This window comes from Austrofundulus limnaeus, unplaced genomic scaffold, assembly GCF_001266775.1.
Source record: "Austrofundulus limnaeus strain Quisiro unplaced genomic scaffold, Austrofundulus_limnaeus-1.0 Scaffold438, whole genome shotgun sequence".
In the NCBI taxonomy this organism is placed as follows: Eukaryota; Metazoa; Chordata; class Actinopteri; order Cyprinodontiformes; family Rivulidae; genus Austrofundulus; species Austrofundulus limnaeus.
The window spans coordinates 296,192-301,395 of NW_013952840.1; the positions used below are offsets into that span (position 1 = coordinate 296,192).

Here is a 5,204-nt window from a genome sequence, read left to right on the forward strand (position 1 = left end):
AAATGACTCAGCTGCAACTGAAAATATGGATGGAGGACCTCAGTTTAGCTTGTTAGCTTGTCGCGCTAAAGTCCAATTTTACAACTAATCATGGATCACTTTTAGTGTTTTCATGTTACTTTTCTCAAAAGAAAAATAAAAATGATGTGTGTTTAGATTAAAGTAAAAACCTTAAACTGCAGTTTTTGGAGGAGGCGACACGCCGTCTCATGTTTTTGACTCTGGTTGAACGTTTGCTTCATGGAGCAGAGCTCTGATGAACCTAAGTTATATAAGAGCCTCTGACACAAACACAGCCTCCTCCAGATGAGTTGAAGGGAACAGAAATGCGTCCATTGTTGGTTTGGAGGCGTGCCGGGTGCCCTGGGGGGTCAGAGAGGGCGGAGAGCCGGTCCTGGAACCAGGCAGGGTACAAACTGAGCCCCAGGGCAAACAGTCTGGTTCTGGTTAGATGTCAGGGCGGATGAGTGGAGCTGGAGCAACAACTCACACCTGCTGGTGAGTTCTCACCTGGAGAACAGTTAGGTTCTGGTTCTGTCACTTTTTACTGACTGGTAGATCAGCTGTGTTCTCCTGGTTTGTGTCGGATCAGGTGGAGCTGATCCAAACACCTGCAGACAAACAAACTGATCTGAATATTTTAGATTTTAACAGGATAATTCTGGTCATCTGGATCAAATCAAACTTTAAGTTTTTTCCTTCTCAGTTCGTCTGATTTGAGATTTTTCTTTAAAATAGAAAAATCAGAATAAATGTTTTGATCTGGATTATTATAAGACTAATAAACTTTGTCTCAGTTCAGATTAAATCATAGAAACCACTGGTGATGATTTATTTTAGTAACATGGATGAACTGTAATCTGATTTAATTTGTCTTCAGCCCTTTTTTTTAGTTTTCAGTTGATCCTTTAAAAGTTTTAAAAAATTGAGAAGTTTACAGATTAGATTTCTTCGCCCACATCGGTTCCAATTTTTAATTTTTATTTTATATTTTGGGAAAACATCACATTTATCTAATTCATATTTCTCCTTTTTTAAATATCTGTTTAAATTTGTTTGAATTGATAATTTGATTAACATTTTTTATTCATTAATTTATTTAAAAGCAAAACAAATTCTTCAAACAATAAAACATACAAATTACAAATAAAACGAAAGGCAGCAGAAAGAAGACAGTATCTAATATCGGACCATTTTTTTACTTAATAAATACAAACAATAATAACCTTCAACATTTTCAGGAAAACAGCAAAGAAAACCAACTGATGAAGTAAAAAAAAATCACATTTCTTGTTTGTTGTTTGAAAAAGTAAAGATGTGTTTTACGTTTCAGCTCATTACTGTTTGATAAATAATTTTAAATCGACACAAAAAAAAAAACAGAATTAATCCTGAAATGGGTCCCGGCAGTAAAACCAGTCTGTAGAACCAAATCTTCATATTTCTGACTCGTTCTTCTGACTTTATTACAGTAAAACATAATTAAATATGTATTTATTATATATCATAAAGCTGTTCATAAACCGGTGAAACGTTCGGTCCAGTTGGACCTCAGGGCGGTTCTGATCAGCAGCTGATTGGTCGAAGCGTCTTTAAATAAAACCAAACGGCAGCACTTCCTGTTTGGGCTCGGTTCTTCTTCTGTGGTGGCGTCTCTGCAGGACAAGTGTCCCCAGAAGACCTGACTCGTCTCTCTTTGCTTTCTGGAGCAGAAACTTCTTGCAGCACATCAAAGGTTCTGCTGCTGGAAGCTCGGTGACCCGAACGGGCCGTGTGTTTGTTCGAACCCGAGCTCTCCGCTGACCCAGGCCGTCGGTTCCGCTCGCTCGTCCCTCTAATCTCCTGCTCCGGGTGTGACATAACAGCTCCCAGCTGACCCATCCCGAACGGGCCGCTGCCTCCGATTGGCCTCGTTCTCCTCCTGATGATGGGACGGGTTACACAACGGGCCGGCGCTGGGTCCCTGGGAAATCCTGTCGTCTGCTGGAAGCAGGATTATGGGATGAGAGGGGCTCAGTACCTGAGGAGGAGCAGTCAGATGGTTCTGTTGGACCACGGTCTGGATCTGAACTCAAACTTAATATTAAAATTAATATTTTTTAATTCATGTTTTAGTCATTCCTTAAATCTGCACCTTTTCTAATCTTTACTGTAATTTTACTTTATTACGGTTCTAGTTGGACCGGTCCACGAGTCCGCTTCTGTCCACAAACACAGATTTTAATTTATCTTTATTCATCACTTGGGTATTTACATATTTGTTTTATTTAATTTAATTAAAAAACAGAACATTTAATCAAAAAAACAAAACAATTTTCAACACAACACAAAATCATTAAATGAAAGGGAGCAGACACACATACATACATTTACATAAATAATTTTACACCCTAGTGGTCAGCAAAACAAAAAAATTAAAAAAATATCTAATAGTAATAAAAAAGATTACAATTACTCAACCAGCAGCTAGTATAAATGCCTATTATGTATTTTCATATTTATTCAACAAATCAAATTTTACCAATCTAACTTAATAGACTTATTAGATAACGTAATAAATTAATCGAACCAGTATTTTTTTTATAATCGTTAGCCAAGTTGTTGTGTAACTTAATTCGTTGAACTGAGGTACATCTCTCTTTCAAGTTAGTTCAAATTTTAGGTTTTACAAACATTTCAGATCCTTTAAGATTATAAATACTTTCCCTCTTAATGAAATTTGATTGGATGTTCAAAGGTAATGTGTTTTTATGAGTCCTATACATAATTAGCAAAATCTTAAAATCAACCAACTCAGGAAACTTCAACAATTTCAACTGACAAAATAATTTATTTTGATGGGTGACTATAATATTTCTGGCTAGAGTTCATAACGTGAAAAAAACTGATTTCTGTTTTTTATTTTAGTCAAATTAATTATTATTTTTAATTCTAACAAAAAAGCAAATGTGTGAAACAGTCAGGTTCCCTCCTGTTCACCTCTAAATAATAAATAATACTGTTTATTTTTTTATTTATATTTGATTCAGTTTATATTCTGGATCCTGATACGTTTTTTTATAAAGAGATTTTCAGACAAAAACAAAATAAGTACTTAGAAAACTTGAATATCAATGTAAACAAACATAAATAGTTAAAATGTGTTTTATCTACTTTTAATCATGATTGAGATGCAGCAGCAGCTGCTACAGCCAGCTCAGAAAGAAATTAAATTTAATTGTTTTTAGGTTATTTTAACGGTTAATGTTAGGAGAATATTAATATTTCTGCATGATTTCTAATGAATCAACAGTTAATTTGACAATATGAAGTTATTTGTAGAGCTGATAAACTGTTTATAAATCAAACCTTTTTTATGAGTTGCAGATCTGTGGTAATGGGTTTTATTTTAAAATGTGTTTATTTACAAACAATAAATTTCAGTAAGTTTAAAGTCTGCGTGGTGTTTAACAGATAAACGTTGGGCTCTGGTAGAATCTGGGTTTGTTGTGACGAGGAGTATCTTTGTTTACGTTTGGACCCCCTCCCTCCGGTGGACGGTGGTCTCTCCTGGTTCGGAGCTTTGCTCGGGAACATTTTGTCCTCCTGCTGTGTGCCAGCCGGGCCGAGCCGGGCCGAGCCGGGCCGAGCGCTGCCTCTGTTTGAACCAGGTCAGCCCCACCCCTCCTCCTCAGCTGCTCCTCACTTCAGGAGTCTGTGATTAAATGAATGTGGACGTGTGAACGATGGTTGTTCCTGCTCTGTGTTCTTATTTCACAGCTCCCATCAGGCTCTCAGGTTTTTGCTCCTGGAGGATGGAGGCCGGAGCAGAGGTTTGGAGGACCGGGACATGATGTTCTGGGCCCGCTCCGCGCTCGCTCTTGTAAAAATCTGGTGGCTCAGAAGCTCGTAAAGGTTTGAGCTGCGAGCCCTCGGGCTCCAGAGCCGCTTGTAAAAACAAGTTGTTACGTAAAAAGAGTCTGAAACACCTTCAGCTTATGCAACAGACTCACAACTTTATTTAAACACAAAAACTAAAGCTGGTGTTTCAATGAAGGAACAACCAGAGTTGGCCGTTGATTTAATGAAGGAACAAATGAAGTCTTCAGTGTTTTTAAAGGGACATCATCAAGTAAAATCAACCTTTTTGAGTTTTATATCATGTTATAATGTTATACTCTCATAAAAAACATGTCCAAAGCCTTGCTCTGACTCATTCATCATGTTTGAGAAATCCTGCAGTGTTTTTAAGAAGCCATGCTTAGGAGCAAAACGACAGGTGGGGACCAGAAACGCCCCTGGGACATGTCTTTAAGTCGAGCTTCCTCATGGCGGGACAGGCCCCCCACCCTCCCCACACAGCCCGCCCATGACTCCTGCAGGCTCTCTGGTGAAACTGAAAGTGAAACTGAAACTGTCTGAGCTCCTCCACTACTTCTCACTCAGTAGCTGTGTTTCCATTACAAATGTGCGCAAAACTTTGTCGATATTCTGTTAATGTAAAAAACAAACAGTTTCGCAATTGTGATGTTTCCATTGAGTAAGAAATGTTATTAAAGTCACGCGTGAATACGTTTGTTCTCGTGATAAGTCATTACAAACATGGCGGCGATGGATGTAAACAAATGCATGTTGCTACCACGACACTAGCACTCATCATCAGAGGAGATGTCTGCATCTCATCGAGGCTTTCCAGCGATAAGCCCCTTGTACTTTGGAGTGACTACGTATTAGTGCTGGGCGGTATACCGTTTTGTACCGAATACCGGTTTTTATTTTTGTTATATGAATTTTTTGAATACCGGACATTCCGGTTTAAATAGCGGAATGTTTCGTCGCGGCCGCCAGTGAACTGTTGTTTCCCGGGGGACATTTTTCCTTGCTGCACYGCTATGTGCGTTAGCATGCTAATGTTTGGAGCAGCTAGTTGCAGCCGCGGGTGGCGATTCCGCTGCTTATATTGACTGATGTTTAAAAAAACATCTCATTTTCACTGTCGCTGAATGTAGTAAACACCTCTTCAGTGACGTGCACAGTTAGATTTAACGTGGTTTGTTAAAATGGAGACGTTATGCTGATGGAGACTTAATGTGGTTTTATTGTGAAAAGCCCGCAGGAAGTAGTTCGTAGTGGAGTTGGAATTGACTGGTGTGCAAGGTGAGTCGTCCTGATAAGCTTTAATAAATAACATAAAACAATAAACCCGATCATAATCTTTTCTTAAC

At 38.5% G+C, this 5,204-nt stretch overlaps 1 protein-coding gene across 2 annotated transcripts in view; it reads left to right on the top strand.

Moving 5' to 3' along the window:
• Positions 1-5,204, top strand: part of LOC106529368 (serine/threonine-protein kinase 35) — a 21,388-nt gene that overhangs the window by 7,375 nt on the left and 8,809 nt on the right. The gene's annotated exons all lie outside the window — the stretch shown is intronic.